This window comes from Pinus tabuliformis, chromosome X, assembly GCF_031772625.1.
Source record: "Pinus tabuliformis cultivar Carrire ecotype Pingquan chromosome X, CPIR1, whole genome shotgun sequence".
Lineage (NCBI taxonomy): Eukaryota > Viridiplantae > Streptophyta > Pinopsida > Pinales > Pinaceae > Pinus > Pinus tabuliformis.
Window position 1 is genome coordinate 947,852,822 of NC_142308.1, and position 20,147 is coordinate 947,872,968.

Genomic DNA, 20,147 nt, shown 5'->3' on the forward strand with positions numbered 1-20,147 from the left:
TCACGTACGGACGATGGCGTGGCAGGTACGGTGGCAGGGACACATGGCAGTGACGTGGCAAGAGGCCACGTAGGCAGGTGACTCGGCATGTGACTGGGCAGGGGGTGACGTCACAGGGTGGTAAGCGGTTTCTGGCGCACCGCTTATGGGCAAAGGTGGTTTCAGGGGAGGGGGCTCCGCCACGCCCCAGAGCCTGACATGTGGCGGGAGTACAGCGGCAAAACCGCCGAACTCCCGGACATTAAAGGCCGGGCGGTTCAGGGATGGGGATGCTTGCCCACCGTAGATCTGTGGGGTGGGCGATCCAACGGTTGGCGGCGGATGCGAATGGACGACGGGTTAACGGGTGGGAATATTCGCAGGAATATTCCTAATTTGATATGCGCGGCGGATGGGTTAAAAACTTAGGGAAATGGGTTTATGTGGGTTTTACAGGGGCGGGCTTAATACTTATGCACAGAAACTTTGGGTTAGGGGCGGAATATGGGTTTTTTACAGTGGTGGGGTGAAAATTTACAATGAAAATGTTGGGAGGAAGGTGAAAACATGGGTTTTTGGGCCTAAGAAGAGGTTACTAGCTGACCAGATGTCAAACTAGCTCCTTAATGACTCGGATGGGCTAAAAACAGTCCCAGATGGACTGAGATTTCTCGGACTTATAAAGAATATGGCTATATTGCCGGGGATGGGATATTTACATAGGGGAGTTTAAATACATGATTAAAATAGGGGAAGAGGGAAAATTGTTAGGGAGTTATATAATAAGGGTGATGAGAAGAAGGGAGAGGTTAGTGAACTCCAGCCTGAGTACCTCCAACTGAAAAACTGCCTCGGACCGAAAAATGGATTGCTTATCAAAATTGGAACACAATAGTGGCCCTTAGACTAGCACACTCTTATGGACACTTCTTTGGCCATTTGTAGCAAATATGGAGCATTGCAGCATGCATAGAACGACATATTTGGCATGTAAAAAAGTTGATCATGAAAGATGATTAACCTGCCGCAGTAGGAGGCTAACAGTGGCTCCACTTGGGCATGGTTTTTCCTTGTGAAAAGCCAAGAACAGCAGGTCAGACTGCCTTGTATTCAATTGTTGCTGTGTTCTATAAATTTCCCTTAGCTGGCTGCCTTATTGATCCTACCTACCTACCTACTCTAACCAGTACTTACTTTGCTGTTAGGTGAAGTGAAATAGCCAATGCAGCCACTTAAGCAATAATAACATGAGTGGGCTTTGCTGCTTGTGCTTGCTAGTGGGACCAACTGAGATTTTGCAATTTGTTACGGCTTTGTCAATCTTTGAGAAGATCAGGAAGCTACTGACCTCCTTTGCGGTGTTTAAATACTGTACAAAACTGTCCTGCAACATATATATACAATTTCTAGGCTGAATTAAAGAACTGTACAAAGGTTGAGGATCGCTACCATGCCTTGGAGTCGTGAGATCATCGATAACTCGATCCTGAGCCTTGCAGCCTGTTAATGGAGAAGAGCACTGATCTCTTTCATCATTCTGCCTGCCAGCGGATAGGTCATTTAGAACTTGCAGGGGTGCTTGTAATTTGTTACAATCTGGCTCGAATAGGACTTGACTGATCTGTGCAGACTGCTGGTCTTCTTCTTCTTTGAACAACTCAGATGGCTGAAAACAAAGAGGCAGGGGATCCACTTGGATTATTTGGTCGTATACTGCTGCTTCTGGATCCACCTCAATCTGATATTCAATGGCTCTTTGGGGCTGCAAAATTAGAGGCAATACCTTTGGAACAATATCTTGATTAACCTCCAGACGGTCAATAGCAACACGCGGTGACACTTGATCATATACAGCATGATAGTTATCCTTGATAAATTGAAAAGATTCAAAACAAAAGGGTAAAGTTCCTTCACTGAAATCAACACACTCTGCGTTTTCTTCCTTTTCTTCATAGCTGAGATGGGCATGCTGATCATTGGGTTCAGGTTGCTGAACCTGAACACTGCTTTCTGCCAAAATAGGATCTGATTCCTCTACAAGGCTGATTTGGTCGTTAGGCTCATAATCATCATCATACAAATCATATTTGAGCAGGCAGTTGAAAGAAGAGAAGCTATTATATTCACACAGTATATCAGGAGACTGCTCCATCATGTATGGCTGGATGAATATGTCATCTGTTTTGTGGCAGGTTTGTTCGTGAATGTCACTACTTTCCTGTTGTGAAACAGATCTGTTCTGGTGCTCTGAACATTCCACTTTCATTGTGATCAGCTGCATCATTTCCTCTGTCCTTTGTAACACACTATGAAATCTTTCTTCTTGCTCTGCTTTGCGTTGTTCTTCCCTCCTTCTTAGATTTGCCTCTATGTCCACAGCTATGTCCTGCATCTGTTTCAAAGTGGACGGGCATCTTTCTCTTAAACAGAATTCCATTTCTGTGTCAAATGCTCTAGGATATTGCAATAGAGCTAAATCAAGGGGAGGTCTTATATTTAAAGGCATGGACTGATAAACTTGATTGAATCTGTCTGAAAACTGCTGAACAGATTCACCTGGATGCCTTTCTAAATGATTGTATTCTTCAATGAGCATGAATATATTACCTCTGATCATCCATCTATCAAGGAAAAGCTTGGCACACTGCTGAAACTTAGAGATGCTCGCCTCAGGCAACGCTTTAAACCAAGTCCTAGCTTCGCTTTGCAAAGAAAGGGCAAATAGTCTAAGACTGACATCTTCATCTTCCACTTCAAATGTGTTAAGATAATCTTCAAAAGCCTGGATATGTTTCTGGGCAGTAATACCATTCTCTCCATCAAATCTAGGGAGATATTCAGGATGATTTGCCGGTAGGGGACCAAGCACAGGAGGCAAAATGAGCGGCTTATATCTTTCAGGAACTTTACGAGGCACGGGAGTATGTACAGGAACTAGAAGACTGGGTTCTATTTTTGGTTCCTCCTTGGCTGTATGAAGATCTTCAACAGCATTTGAAAGCTGCTGCTCTGATGTGCAAGGAGGCTTTTCAACAACATTTTCCAAAGGAAAAACACAAAAATCTGACATAAAATCGTTTTTAAAGTACAATATGCACAGCAAAATCTGGTGCAAGAGAAAGAACATGATCTCTTGGATGATAGTCCAAGTCAAGAGCCTGATCTGCTTATATAATTCCTTCGGGTTCATTTCTCCAGCGGAGTCTTTATTATGAGGATGATGTGGAGTCGCCAGGTGGATGAATTAACCTTGAAGTGCCTGATCTCTGTCCACCGTCACAGATCAGAGCTGAACATGAAAAGCCCTGAAGAAAGGAACACTTTCTCCAGAAAACGAGGCGAACTGGTCAAAATTGAGGATTTGCACTAATAAACACATGTTTCACTCCCCAGTGGAGTCGCCATTATGTTATCACTCAGGTTGTCCCTTTTGACTCCTAAAGGGATACGGCCGAGGTAACCACAAACCAACTTTGGACTGCAGGCCCTAGCCTACCTGCAGTCAGAGAGGGCTCTCTCTTTATGATTTAGCTTTGTTGAAAGGGATGATTTTAGGCTAGATATGATGCACAGGGGTTTTGATTGAGTTTTGGTGGGAAAACTGACACTTTCAGGTAGAGAGGCAGAGTATAGTCTGAATTTTTCAAGCCATTGGGCGTGGAGTCGAGGAGGGGAACTGCTGGTGCGTTTTCTTAATAACAGTGAGGGAACATGGAGCAAGATAACTGAGGTTTGAAGCAATCTTCAGATTTAAGGGATGAACTGAATGCTAAAGAAAGAGAGGCAGTTAAGAATCTCTCCAACAGATTAGCAAAGAAAATAACAGGGCGCTACCTAGGGGCAGTTAAGAATCCCTAGATAATTGGCCAACACAGGTGAATTGGGGTAAACATGAGCCGGGAGGAATTCAATGTTCATAACCAATTCTTTTAGAAGAAAACATCAAGAAACAGCAGAAATTGAGCATAGAGAGTATTTAAACTAATTCTAGGTTATTCCTTTTTTCTGCTATTTAGATAATGGCAAACACATAAACAGAGATAAGAGGCACTTATTGCTTCAGGTCGCAGCGCAGGAATTCCATCTTCAACTCTTCAAAACGTTCATCAACAACAGACAGTTCGCTCTCCAAGCTTTAAGCAATCTTTGATTACAGAAAAATTCAGGTATACACAGCGAGTCTCTAGTGAAAACTCTCAATTAACCAACCCTTAAAACTATATAGAGGGTGGTATATATAGAGCAAAAACTCTCTGCAGAGTTCCTTTATTACATCTTGACCTAATTAGGTCATAAAAAATGACTACTTAACCTAATCCTGTCCAGAAATAAATGCAAAAAATATCTCGGGCCGCGCTCAGGGCCGATGTATCAAAACTGAATAAATGATGCTGTCCTTGGTGGCTTGCTGCAGTGTTTTCTGCAATAAATGAGTATGGGTTTCTGCTTCCTTGCTGTCCTGGTGCTTTGAATGCCTTAATGGTGATTTGAAGGCAAGGATGGGCTGATGCTTATTGATTTGACTTTCTGGGGGCTTCATCAATGTTCAGGTGCCTCGAGCCCCTAAAAAATCTTGACTGATACTCTCTGGTGTCTTTTCTTCCACTGATACTCTCTGACAAAATCTGGACTGCTGATCTGATGTGCTGCGGGTCTAATCACCAGTAAATGGCCGCTGTTCGGCCTCTGTATCATCTGGAATTGTCTTCTGATCCTTTTGGTATGCTCTGTGAAGAAAACGGATCATTTTTGTGCCTTTTCGGGCTTCCTGGGGCCGCATGGTGAGAAGACTCAGAATTCGATTCCGAGGCTCCGAAGTGCGACTTTTGCACCTCTGCGTCCAAAAAAAGTGTTGATGATGTCAGCATTGTACGGTAGGTGACGTCAGAAGGGCGACATGGCGGGATGACGTCAACATGACGTCATCACGTACAAACGATGACATGGCAGGTACGGTGGCGGGGACATGTGGCAGTGACGTGGCAGGAGGCCACGCAGGCAGGTGACTCAGCATGTGACTGGGCAGGGGGGTGACGTGGGTGGTGACGTCACAAGGTGGTAAGCGGTTTCTGGCGCACCACTTATGGGCAAAGCTGGTTTCAGGGGAGGGGGCTCCGCCACGCCCCAGAGCCTGACGCGTGGCGGGAGTACGGCGGCAAAACCGCCGAACTCCCGGACGTTAAAGGCCGGGCGGTTCGGGGATGGGGATGCCCGCCCACCGTAGATCTGTGGGGCGGGCGATCCAACGGTTGGCGGCGGATGCGAAGGGACGGCGGGTTAACGGGTGGGAATATTCGCAGGAATATTCCTAATTTGATATGCGCGGCGGATGGGTTAAAAACTTAGGGAAACAGGTTTATGTGGGTTTTACAGGGGCGGGCTTAATACTTATGCACAGAAACTTTGGGTTAGGGGCAGAATATGGGTTTTTTACAGCAGTGGGGTGAAAATTTACAATGAAAATGTTGGGAGGAAGGTGAAAACATGGGTTTTTGGGCCTAAGAAGAGGTTACTAGCTGACCAGATGTCAAACTAGCTCCTTAATGACTCGGATGGGCTAAAAACAGTCCCAGATGGACTGAGATTTCCTGGACTTATAAAGAATATGGCTATATTGCCGGGGATGGGATATTTACATAGGGGAGTTTAAATACATGATTAAAATAGGGGAAGAGGGAAAATTGTTAGGGAGTTATATAATAAGGGTGATGAGAAGAAGGGAGAGATTAGTGAACTCCAGCCTGAGTACCTCCAACTGAAAAACTGCCTCGGACCGAAAAATGGATTGCTTATCAAAATTGGAACACAATAGTGGCCCTTAGACTAGCACACTCTTATGGACACTTCTTTGGCCATCTGTAGCAAATATGGAGCATTGCAGCATGCATAGTATGACATATTTGGCATGTAAAAATGTCAATCATGAAAGATGATTAACCTGCTACAACAGGAGGCTAACAATATCCTTGAAGCAGATCTAATCATGCTTATAATCAGAACCCTCATTCTTGTGGTTTTAATGTGTTGTCACTAAATGTAGTCAATTACTAGATAATGCTAAACACTATTGTCACTGAGTGAAATCTTCGGAATACTAAAATATCATCATGGAGTCCCAAATATATGGAGGAGGATTTGTGTGAGCATCTATAGCAGTCCTAAACGCTCTCTACAGAACTGGAAGACTATGTCCGGAACAAATATGGACACTCCAGGGTGAAATCGATGAGGGCGTCAGGGGTTAAACATACCCAAATGTACCTCAAACCCTAGATTCTCTCATAAGGCTTCTGTACGAGCATCTATGGTAGCCCGAACACTCTCAGGACAACTTTGTGTGAGCGTTCGAGGACTAATACATCTTGATCTCTATCTGAAGCACTGAACGCTCCCATAGGCCTCTGTGCCAGTGTCTAGGGATCTCTAGACGTTGTCTAGACCACTATGTGCGAGTGTCAAGGGACTAAAATTCCCAGTTCTATGCCAGCATCTGATATCTATAAAACCCTAGATCAGTGTGATATTCAACCCTGAGATTTCAGACCCTTGCACGAACTTTCCTCCGATAGACCTGTGCAAACCAAGAAAATAAGAGAAGAGAATATAGCTTGATCAATGTGTCCAAATGAGCTTGAGGTATCTTATATTTATAGGCTTTCATGAGGGTCCACTTGGGGTTGAGGCTAACCTGTCCAATTTAACATGGGCTTAGGTCCGACCTAACCCAATATACATGAGTAAATAAATAAATTCAAAAACCAACTTTTGCTTGTCCAAATAAGGTGATCTTTAGGTTGATTTTGGTTCTCTTGAAAAGAGGAATCTAATGCAATAATCATATCGGTAATTTGATCTTTCCAAGGTGGAATTTGATTGCAGTTGCAAAAATTAACGCTCCCTCTCAACTAGGGAGAAATCTACCTACCAATATATGTCCATTGATCAATATTCCATTCTAGTGTCTTCAAGTTTCATCACATATCATCCTTGGTCATCTCTATCATGTAGTCATCATTCCATGACCACCTCAATTATCTCATCATCACAAAACATCAATGTCAATCTTGCTCTATCTCTTGCTTATTCCTGCTTATCTCTTGATTGTTCCTGCTCGTATGTTGAACATTCTCAAATCTATAAGAAGAAGAATTTTTTACTGGGGAGGAGCTGAAGCTACCACCCTCTATCCATCAAGTTGCTACCTAGAATCTCTACCAGCAGTCTACTACCCAGAATATCATCATCAATCGTTATCAAAGAGAATATCATCAAGGAGGACATCTCAACCTGTAACCACATCGGGGAGCACATCTCGACCTAGAATCTCATGGGGGAAATATACATCTACAGCCCCATATCAAGCAATAGGATATCCAAACACACAGGGGAACATATAGACCCTTGGATCTCATCAGGGAGCTCAATCTCAACTTGGAATTGCATAGGGTTATCTCAACCCATCCTATTGCCTACTGATCTTCCCATCAATGACCCTGAATAGTCATGTGGTAGAACACATACATCATAATTGACTTGGGTTGTACACCCCAAGTGCACTCTCAACTCGTTGGCAAAATGAGGAGCGATATTCCTGACAAGCCCTATTTGTGGGTATGATGCCAACTGGGGTATACTCTGTAGCGACAAAACATGAGAGCAAAATTCTTTGACCCTATGAATATAGGGGAGCAACATCTCCAACCCTATGGGTAATAGATAGGGGTCATACCCTATTGTCCAGAGTTCCCTCAACCCCAAGTGCCCTCCATCTCAATTCCTCACCTTTGGGGCTCAGACAAGGAGGAAGAGTTGGCTCAGTGTCCTCGATCAGCGTTTCTCTCATCATACTGAAATATGGTATCTACTTGTCTCAATAGTAGTTGTTTCCTATTCATACATGACAACAATTCATATATCATGTCAGAACATAAATAATCATATAAATCACAAAGGGATACCATAATCATCCTCCCTCTCAAGGAGGTGTCAACCAGAAGCCTGAGCTTGTTTCGAACAACTGCACTGTCTCAATATGTGAGAGTATCTTGGCCTTAACTATAAATATGGGATTTTCTGCCAATTAGATATGTTAGGGTCCTATAATAATAGGATTCATAATTTTGAATTGACTATGGTCAGTATTGTAATATTGTACATACCTTTTCTTTCTGCAAATGTATTCCCAAATTAAAAAATGTAAAGAGGGTATTTCCTAAAAGAAATATCAAAGGACAAAAAGAATAAGAAAAAATCAAAAAATGAAAATATATGAACCCCAAACACAGAAACAGATCATGAAAGTGTGCAAGTATAAATGCCACTCTGTAAATAATGGTTGTGTGCAGCTTGTCATACATGCCACAACCCATGGTAGTCAAACTGTTTAATCTTGACTATTTCATGCTTTGAATTTTATGTTTATAGTTAGAGAATAAAATCTGACCAAACAACTTAATCTTGGTAGATCATTAGATAGGTAGAGAAAATAAAAGGGGCTCATCAGCTTAATCTGAGCCCTTGGAAGATATAAGGATAGAATTAGATAGTTTACTTTTCAAAAGAAAAAGGAAAGAAAAGGGTTTGCTAGCCTAAATGCACCCAAATAGTAAAAATAAAATAAAATAAAAAATGTTAGGGTAAGTAATGGGTAAGTAGAAGAAAGGTTGTTGAAGTATAAAGTTGATTAGACAAAAGCACATTTATCATGCTTAATCATATGTTTCAATGTGCATGAGCAATTAAAAAAGCAAAAACAGAGGTTTACAAGTTGATTTAATTGACTCCCCCTCATTCATTTCATCCCTATACTTACTAATTTCCCCATCCACAAGTATGTTCTAGTACTAAAAATCCTTCAAGTCATAAAGGCTCAGAGCATTTCTTTGACTTTTGGTGGGATCGGACCCTCGGCTTAATGACTTATGGACATCAAGTGTTAAAATTCCCTTCATAAAAGTAATTTCCCTTCATTACCCTAATAAAACCCCTTTTCTTAAGGTTAAACTCCATTTTCCTATGAAAAGTAAAAAACCCCATGTTAAATTGCATTTCACTCAAAATACCCACAAATTTTTTTATCCTAAGTATAAGTGTATGTAAAGGAAAAGCGAAAATATTACATTATACTTAGTATTATTTTCATTCCACTCATTTCAATTCATATTAATTTCTAACTTAATAATATAGCTCCCGATATACCCTTTTTCCTTGTATATAAATAAATCCCTGTATATATTACCCCTACCCTTAGTTTAACTATAAACTATACTTTTACCCTATCCCCCCGACAAAACCCTCTTAACTCACCAATTCTCCATAAAGTTAAGATAATCCCTCCATTAACCCCGTCCGATCATTTAATCCCATGTTTAACTCCAGAATAATCACAAACCACCATTAATTAAAGCCCCGGCCCCCCCAAAACCTTTGCCCATTTCATCTGTGCTAATCTGTCACCCGACTACCGTCCGATTGTCAACACCCGAATCTAACAATTCACATCCATATCGAGTTCACCCGATATCCGACCTTTACCCGCCTGATAAAGTGGTATTGCCCAAACCCCCGTCTGCTATGTGTCAAGCATTAAGGTAGATCAGGTGACCTTGCCAAAATACCACCTCCTCAATAAAGCGGTGCGATGGCTTGGGAAACCACCTCTCCGACTAACCCGAAAACCGCCCACTATTAATTTGTAATTTGCTCGCCAAAAATAACCGTTGTTCAATAAAAAGGCCGAGAAGCCCTATTTGGCCTTTTTCCATCAATTTCTTTGTAAAACCTTTGCAAGCCTTTGCGACACCTTCAAACCTTGAAATTACCAGTTGACCTCAATTTCACTCCTGAAGAAGTTACAAAGACCCCAATCAAGCTCTCAGTCCATATCATAGACCTTTCAACTTTCTGCAGTTGCCGAGAACACCAATTTGAAGTTATTTCACCTAAATTCCAGGTATTTTGAGAAAGAACTAGAAAGACCCTCTCATTTGAAGATGTACAGTAAAAGTTAAAAGGTTACAATGAAAGTAAAAAAGCATAGTAAAAGGAAAAAGATAAATCAGCTAGATGAAAGAGTATCAGTAAAAGTGTATTAGATTGAAAAATCAAAGAGAATAAACGTAGCCAGCGGGAAGACAAACAACATGGAAGACAGTTACAAAGCATACAGATAAAATAAATTCATGTCAAAGTGAAGATAGATGAAAAACAGAGCAATCAAGGTAAACAATAAAAGTAAACATGGAGGTAGTAAGGGTTAAATAGAGATGAAGACACTTTCACCAGCAACAATGAAGTTTATCCAAAGTAAAGGTAAAAACAGTTAAAAGAAAATTAAGGTTAAAAGATGAAATCATAGCAGGAATGGTACATTTTCTAGAAATTTCCTATTTAAGTCATAATTTTGAAGAAACTATTGTCGCCAATCCAAGATTAATTTTGAAAAAATGGAGGATTTTTGTGTTCCTAAAAGGCCAATCTACAAAAACCTATCTCACATTTTACACAGGTATTACAAAAAGGGAGATAAATGCATATCTTCACATCCTATTTTTCGCAATTTGCAAAGTCCTATTTTTGACATATTTTTGCAGAGAATATTGTGAACAGCTGGAGCTGAACTTTTGGAAACTGAAACAGGTTTATCTCAATAAAATACTTATCTACAATAACCTCTTTCATGTTTTACATATCTATCTTAGATTGAGATATACAAAGGTATCCTTGGACCCTAAGTTTGCAGAATTTTTAGGGTAGAATAATCAAAGGAGGGAGGTAGTTAGTGAATTGGAAGCCTCATCACCAAATAAGAGTTGCTATCAAATTCAAATTTCTCTTCTTTGTCACCATCAATCCATAAATGTAGTTCCAAATAGATTCATTAGTTTTGAGTGTCCTTTATTTAAGTTCTATTAATGTAAAAGAGTTTGAGATATTTGTAAAACCAATCTTGATATTTTTTCAAGATATTTCAGTTTAGAATTTGTATAAATACTTCTTCATTTGAAGTATTTTGGTTGGATTCTCTTATACATTTCTATAGACTTTTTGATCAAGAATACCCAGAAGGTTATTATATCAGTTGATGAGCCAACAAGCTGGATTGATAAATAAAGATCAGACTTTTCCAAGGATTCATGTGTTGAGCGAATTTCATATAAGTATTTTCATGTGTTATTGTCATTTTTCTCAAAGTTTATTCATAATCTTAACTGTTTTCTCAATCTAAATGTTATAACTGGAATAATATTTCAGAACTTTTTTAATCACACTCTGTCTTAATAGTTAAGCATTTGAATGTTTTCTTCTGATATTTAAATTAAAGAATTCTTAATTTCTCTTTGGTTTGGATTGAACAAATCATAATCTAGGTTAAAGGATTCTTAATTTCCCTTTGATATTTGATTACCCCTTCATTCATCATTCATTATCTGGGTCTGAGAATCCTTAATTGCTCTTTCAACCCAAGTGAAACCCTTTCACACCTCTGTCTCAAACATCTGAAATACACTCTACTATCTTACCCTTGGAACATCCCCTTTAGTGAGTTAATCTAGTTTTGCTTCCTTATTAGTTGACTCCATAGCCCAATGGTCTAAAAGACATTGATTTATCCATCTATCTAAGCAGATCCCACCACCCAATCTCAAACAAAATAAAAAACCCCTTGAACAATCATAGCTAGCCTAAAACATCTTAACTAAAACAAAGTTAAAATTTAAAGAGAGAGCCCTCTCTAAGAATCAGGAAGGCTAGGTATTGATCTCCAAAAGTGGATTGTGGTTACCTTTGGTTTTTCCTTCTTATTAATTCAAAGGAATTATCAGAGTGATAACAAGATCTCACTCTATGTCATCACAATGTATCCATGTCATATCCATATCATGCCCAGACAACTCTCTAAGGAGCTTCTTCATCCTCCCTCACAACTAGACATGCTAGCAACATCGTACTCGTCCTCAATCAGACTATGGACCTCTCGCCCAAGATATCATGGAAGATATCATACTAAAGCATCATCCAAATGTTATTAAGAATAATCTCTATCAACAAAAATACATCCATACAATCACATATCATAGGAGAAATATATCAGCCTCAAAAAATAGAATATCTCATGCAGATATTTCAAAGGATGCTTGGTGGCAACTCTATGTGAACTCACTCATGAATTTATTTGGGTTCTAGGCACATCATATATAGATGCATGTTCAAAATGAAACACCAATGCTTCAATCAATATTCAGATGCCATGTCAAGTTCAACAACATATTTGAACTTCAAATCAAAGTATCCAAGGATTTTCATTTTCATTACTGAAAAACATTTTCAATAGCTTTGCAATATAGGATTTCTTTCCCAAATTCAAGAAATCGATTCATCATGCCATGATAAATCATTTCGAGCTTCAGAACCTATCAATCTCTGATTTAGAACATCAAAGGCTCATCACCTGTCAAGGGTAAATCATCAGGATATAAACCAAAAACATAATCTAAATCAAAGCCATACCTTGGAACTCATCATCCTAACCCCATCAGATAGCTATCAAATATGGACATATCTGGATCGGGGAGCTTGCTTCATGCAATGCTATCAATCATAATTCCTTACTAAGCCAACATAATCATCCTTACATACATCAATGGTGTATCATCACATCAACAAATTCAACTTATCAAAGTTTAGAAGTTATATCACAACCAATATCAAATTCATCAATATCACAGTATCAATCCTTTCAACCATAAGACAGGGATAGATCATATCAAGTCGTGACCTCATTTATTATTATGCCAAAAAGTTGTCATAAACCATGCATTACCAATCCAAACTTTATCAAGTCATTCTCATGATCATAATACAAGTCATTTATGTCACTAGGTGCAAATGCATACACCAAGGATAAGTCATGCAGGTTTCAATTTCATGTTGAATCACAACTATCAATACCTCAACCATTGTGCTAGGAACAAGGACGCCAATACAAAATAATTTTTCCAAACACCCACACAAGTCATTATGCCCACATAGCATTGATATCAAGGCAAATTAATAATCGTCAGATCAAATCATTAGACATCAGGTCAAGTCCAAATTTTCTATCATACCGAGATTTATAGTCCAAGCATATATTAAACATCAATTAAAAGTTATTGTCAAGCATCCTGACAATACATTGTTCATCTATATCAATCAACCAAGTCATGCGAAACCCTTGTAGCAAAAACCTCAAACATAATGACATATCTATATGTATGTCCCAGTCACTTACAAACACAAGTTCAGTTTGCATGTTCATGTTATGGAAAACAATCAAGATTTTCCTGATTCCAAATCCTGTTATCTACAACACATCTATGGAACTGACATCTTCCAGGTGACCATCCAATTTCATGCACAATACTTCATTTTTATGTGATCAATAATTTAACCCAACAACTTCAGAAATCAAATTGTAGTGGAGGAATGTTTCAAAGACACCTTGATTCAGAGTTCAGACAGCTTTAGAAATCTTCAGATGATGGTCAACTATAGTCAAACCCATGGATGCTCCCTTCAGGTTAGCATGTGAGCATCTTTAGCTTACTAGACGCTACTTCGGCCTTAGCATGCATGTGTCCAGGGAAGAGATTTCCCAGTTCAGTGCATGCATTTGGAGCAGAAATCCTAATATATGTACAAGCTTCAAATCTGAGACTTTGCTGCAAATTAATAATGGCAGAAGCACATAAATTATACTTCAAAAATACAGAATGAAAATAGTAATAAGAGTAATAATCTTGAGAAGAGATTCTGCCTCTGACTGGGAATCTATGTCATTAACCTGTCTCTACTAGAGTCAAACAACAACAAATATGTTAGATCATAAACATATATCTATCATGGCTATCAACATCATGACATCAATCTTTCATCAAAGATTAGACTCAAAGTAGCATATAGATGTGTTGTAGCGGCTGCAACACCCTCCAAAATTTTGGCCTGCATTGAATTTCAGAGACTTCCTTGGGTTTATATTTGATGTTTACAGGCACTCGGGCTGACTTCGTTACCTCATGTTGAGTCTTTGCACCCTCCTTGTTTGACTATCCAACACACAACTTTTTTCATGTTGGTCATAATGTCATGCTTGTAGCCATGTTTTGGCCATGCACAAGGTCCCGCTTCATGTGTACAAGTTGTATTCGCTATGTAAACATTTGTCACACTCACACACGAATTTGTATGCACTATTGCACAAGCGTCGTCACAGTCGTTCAAAATTCTATCACAAGTTTCACGCTTGTTGCTCGCAATGTTGGTCATTCACATTGAGTATATGTTTTCTAGATGGTTTGAGGCATCTTGTCATCGAGTGATGTTGAGTGTGTGTTCACAAAGGTCACGTATGCAAAATTTCACTCACTCACACACTTAGCCATTTTACGGAAGTTCTAACGATTGGATCACCTTCCAACAATTAGACCATCGTTGGACTGCATTACGCAGTTTCAGCCCTCAATGAACATGTGCTGCTACCCAGAATTGCGTAGAGCTTGAGGCTATCTCCCAGGCAGCCTGCACTACGCAATCCTGGAATCAACGGGACTGACTGTCATCCAGAACAATGCAGAAGTTTCTCAGCAAGCCATCTCAATCCACGCTGCCCACAAGCAAATCAACCAGCCCTCCAGCTGGTCAACCGAAGAGTGTGATTGAGCAGTGACCCCGGGACTTACTCCCCCAAAAAATTTCGCAAAAGCTGCAAAACATACCTATTCCACTGACTAAATAAATTGCAAATACATGTCGGACAAACATCCTGTGTCCGTCATTGTCTTCCTCAAAAAATTGCACAGTTTTTCCAGCTAGTCACCCAGATAGTCAGCCTGCTACTTGCCTGCAAAGCTGCGCAGTTTTCATGATCATTCACCCAGCTTCCCAACATCCCTCTCAGCTCAGAAACTATGTAGGGATGTTTATCAGGCCAACCTCCCAACAATTGTGTATTTTTTTCCAGCAGAACTCCTGTAGCCCACTGCTAGCTCCCTGAAAAAAATGCCATTTTTCCCGACAAGCCTCCTACAGCCCACTGCCATCTCCCTGAAAAAAATGCCATTTTTTCTCGGAAAGCCTCATACAGCCCGCTGCCAACTCCCCAGAGGAATTATGCAGATTCTGTTGTTAATCCCCTCTGCTACCTGTACTACTTCCCTCAAAAAATTATGCATATCTTCCCGCCAGCTGAGTTAGATACCACAGATAGTCACCACTGATCCGGTTTGTCCATCTCAGTCTCACAGTGAATTCTGTGCAATTTTCACCGGTATGTTCGGAGCTCGCATCTTGGCTTGAAATCTGCCTTACATAGTTTCAAGATCCTTCTTCTATCTCCCGGTCACCTGCATCCAAAGGAAAAAGATGATGCATCATGGTAGACTAGGAGATTTATGGATTTGATGTTGTCTCGTCATGAGTGATTGTAGATACAGGTACATGGATGAGGCATGACACAATGACGAACAAGATGAACATGGAGAGCAAATGCGAGGAGATTTGTTCACGAACAAACAAACGAAGAATGCATGACAGGAGATTTTTTCGTGAACGGACAATGCATGCGAGGAGATTTTTTCACGAACAGATAATGCATGCGAGGATATTTTTTTGCTAACGGACAATCATGCAAGGAGGATTTTTACGAAACAAAAAACATGATAAGCATGCCAAAGTACAAGTGAAGGAGAGACGTACACATGCAAAATCAAGTGAAAACTTCGCACACCTTTCCATGCAGAGGTGAAGCTATGATACACCAAGAGCACATCCATCACTCAGTAGAACTGCAACTCAACATGGACACCACCAGCAACATGAACATACCGGCACTGTTGTGTTAAGTCGTGTCATGATTCATGTTGGCCACATCACTACTGTGGGCCATACTGTTTTAAATCAATGTAATTTAACATGGAATTCCAAGAGACCCACATGTAATCTGAAGAGTCATGTAAAGTTGAAAAGTCATGGAAGTCAAACAATCATGAGGGAAGTCAAACAATCACAAGGGCCAGTTTTACCCTTGGCTATAAATACTCCTCATTTGTACATGTAAAGGAATTTTCACCTTGGCTCCTCCCACATAGCCTTGAGAGTCTGTAATATTTTCTTTGAGGAGCGAGCAGTCGCTCCAACGCCCCTCTTACAAGGTTAGCGATGTACAGTGTACTAATGTGTCTTGGAACTTTCGTTTAATTCAGAAGCCTGATAACAGGCGAGCACGTTTTCACACATGCATTGTAACTATTTGTAAGACTGATCTTGGAACACTTGTAATGCATGTTTCTTTAACCCGTGTTAAAACAATTGAACTATTTTGGTTTCTCTAATACATATGTTTACGAAAATGTGTTGTATAGGTTGTTAACATTGTCTTGCTCGCGTGGGATGCCTCACCAGACATCAGACATAGCCTTTCCCATAACCTTTTTATAACGATCAACGCACTTATGCAGACTACTCTGTTGAGTGTTGTATGTGTTATCCCTTCTTGTGTGTTGTGACTGCTGCATCAGTGTGGACTACTCCTCCAGAAGCAGACCACTCTCACATGTTGACAAGCAAGAGCTAAGGCATATCTTCAATATAATGGAAATTAGGCCATCATACTGGATGGGACTCCTACACCAAATGGTGTGAGGTCTAGTTGGGACTCCATACCATGGAGATCCCCTAAATTTTGGTGGGTCCAACACCGTCAACATTTTGGCACTAAAAGGAGGGCTAGATGACAACTTGTGCCCGTTACATCTGGTTTGAATCTCCTACCAATGGATCATACACAATTCGTGCTCCTGGGGTGTTTCTCTCATTTCTCCCTGAATCAACTATCAATCCCCAATGAGATTCTCAATCACTTGTCCTTGTTAAATTTTGACGGTGAGGACAAAACGTCTGTAACCAAGCACATTTATGATTTTCTTCGGTTTTGTGAATCTCATGAAATCGATGGTGATGAGATTATTTGCGTACTTTTCTTCCTCACACTTGAAAGTCATGCTAATCGGTGGTGTCATACCCTACCACCTTCTTCTGTTCATTCCCTTCTCACTCTCCTCAAAGAGCTCCATTAAGCCTTCGATAAGTGTAACCACCAAGATGTATATGAAATAATCTCTCGCTTAAGAATGAAGCATGGCGAATTAGTTGAGGACTTTTCTACTCGCTTCCTTCACCTTTTCATGAAATTCCTAAATGGTTTGTGGACCTTGACTTCATGAGCCAAGAGCCGAAACACTTGGTTCATGTCTTCCGAAATGGTGAACCTCCCGATTTCCCTCCTTCCTCGACTCTTGCGGATCATGAGACCCCTAATTTTGCAAAGGAGGAGCTGAATGCCCCATTTTTCCCATGTCCTCCTCCCTTTCCAGTCTCGAAGAGGGTACCCCCTTGTAGCAGTCGAAAAGCTGAGAAATCTATGGAGCATGTTCCCATCTCATCTTCTCAGTCATCTCCCGCTCCAACAGAGGAAATTCCATAATGGCTTAGCAAGCCTATGGTGAAGACTCATTCCTCCACTCCATAAGAAGACATCACCATTCATAACCCAAGTCTCGAGTCTAATATGTGTCTCTCTATCCTCCATCATCTATAAGACATGACTCCTTGTACCATGACTCGCTTGAACCATTTGCCTCACAAGCTAGTTGTTCGCACCCTCTTGATAAACAAGTTGTTGGCTCAAATTGTAGTCATGTGCAAGGCAGTCTTGTTATACAGATGGAGGAGCAGTAAGGTGAAGACACAATCAATTCCTCTTCTATGTTTCAAAATGGTTCACATAAAAACATTGAGTTTTCATTCTTGATTGATTCTCAATCCGTGAATCTCGATGAAACATCATGCACAATTAATTATTTTGATCAACCTCCAGTCTTGGGCTGTCATCACTCCCATGCTTTTGTATGTTATGATGAACACCCAAGCACATCATGTGATCTACTGTCATCTCAGGTACACTCTAACTCAGATCTAGAATGTGCACTAGTCAAAGTAGACATCCATATCAAATCTTCCTTTGCACCTCACTTGCCCATGTGTCCTACCTTTCATAGCTCATCGATATGCATCGAAGATACTCCACATTCTCCATTTTATTCATCCAATGAGTTATCTCCTTGATCGACACAAGGCAGTGGGATTGTCCATGATGAAAATAGTCTCAACGCACAAGACTCTTCTCACTCGTCATCATCTTGTATGTTGCATGAAGACAACTCATCAAGCCAGCTTGCTGAAGCAGGAAAATTTTATGAAGCCTGTGACACATATGGATTTTATCCTAAGATAATTTTTGAAAGCAGCAACAACAACCATCCTCAGGCCATGCATGACCTGGTTCACATCTTAAAATGAAAATTTACAATTTTGGAAATTTTTAGGACGTGCTAGGGAGTCGAGGCACTTCAAAGTCTGTTGATGGCTATGTCAGGACCTTGCGACTCTAGTAAGCCCCTCAAACCAAATCAGATCTTGTTTCTCATGCATAATCCATATATCTACATGGTTGCACTCGATGTGGATCCCTGTGTAAAAAAAATTACTATTCTAGGTGTTAGTGTCAGTGAATTCAGCCTGTCACCAATGATCAAATATGCTCTTACAAGGTGTTGTTAGGGTGTCAAGTAAAATTTTTGTCATTTCAGTGAATCTTCAAATAAAAATCTGGTCATTGTTTGTTGTGTCTAGGTCACTGCTTCTCGCTTCACTTACTGATGGTCTTCATCACTCATCATGGTCATTGTCTTCTTCGAGGTATCATATCTTCATTTAAATGTCTTGGGTCATGAAATGGTTAAATTCCTTATTTTAGGTCATGGTCTAGGGTTTCACTCCATGTGTCATCATGATACCATATGTCAAAACAAAAACAAGTCCATCATGTGATTCAGAGGGTAAAGGGAGTTAACAAATTAAGGAAAGCAAAATAAAGGTAAAGGTAATGTTTTATTTAATATAAGACAATGTTGCAGTACACTACCTCCTCTCATCATTTCTCATAGGGACATTTTTTATTCAAAATATGTTTCTAACCAAATGGAGAATCATTTTACAAAATTGAAAGATGTTTTTGTCAATTATATTCCAAGGAAGAAAAACCTCCTTCAGTTTATGCACAGGTGTTATGATTTGAGAGAAATGCCCAAATTACACTTGCTACAAGAGAGTTGTTGCACTTCTAGACAGTTTTACTTTAAGATCATTTTTCAGAGCTTTGGAGCAGGTGTTGGCAGTGATTAAGGACTCTATTGTGTATCAAACATAATAATATTTCCAAATATACCACTTTCATCCCAAAACTCCTCTAAGAAGGTAGTCAAAAGTGCTCTGCAAGTTGGCACTGCGCTTTTGTTAGAAGCAATTTGTGTTTTTGGAGTGACCTTGGGAACAGTCATTTTTCTCAGCCTCGGAGAGGCCATTTTACATGCTTAAATACTCTATGGAAAAATAAACATCCTAAGATTTCCAATGGTACCTTGAGATCGTGATTTGGATTAGTGGAAGGCATCCAAAAGTGCTCTGCAAGTTGGTGTTGCGCTTTTGTCAGAGACACCTTGCATTTTTTTAGTGACCTTGGGAAAATCCATTTTTCTCCAAGTTGGAGTGTCCAAATTAAATTCTTGAGGAGTCCATATTGTAGCAGACTTCAATATATTTCCAACAAGCTACCAAGTTCGAAATTTGGAGCAGTTTAAGGCCTCCAAAAGTGGGTTTCAAGTTAGTGTTGTGCTTCTGTGAACTGCGCTGCGCTTCTGGAGGTGGCGTTGCGCTTCTGCCAACGGCGTTTCATTTGGGATAGAGTGGCCTGAAACTTTCCAAAACTCACCCAAACTTAAAATTTAATCTTGCATTCCTATTCTTTTCTCTTCTAATTTGTTCAACAAGTAAGTACCATCATCTTACTCACTCTTTTCCTTTGGCAAAGCAAGTGCAAATGGTGAGTTTTGTTCATCTAGGGTTTATGTGAAATTTCATGCTTCAAAGCTAGTGAAAATGATGGTTTTTTCAGATAGGACATTTCAAACTTTAAGAATTTCCATTTCATACCTCTGTGTATATATAAATCATCATATCATCCACCAAGCAACTCATTTACTTTCAGTTTACCTCACCTTTTCACAAACCCT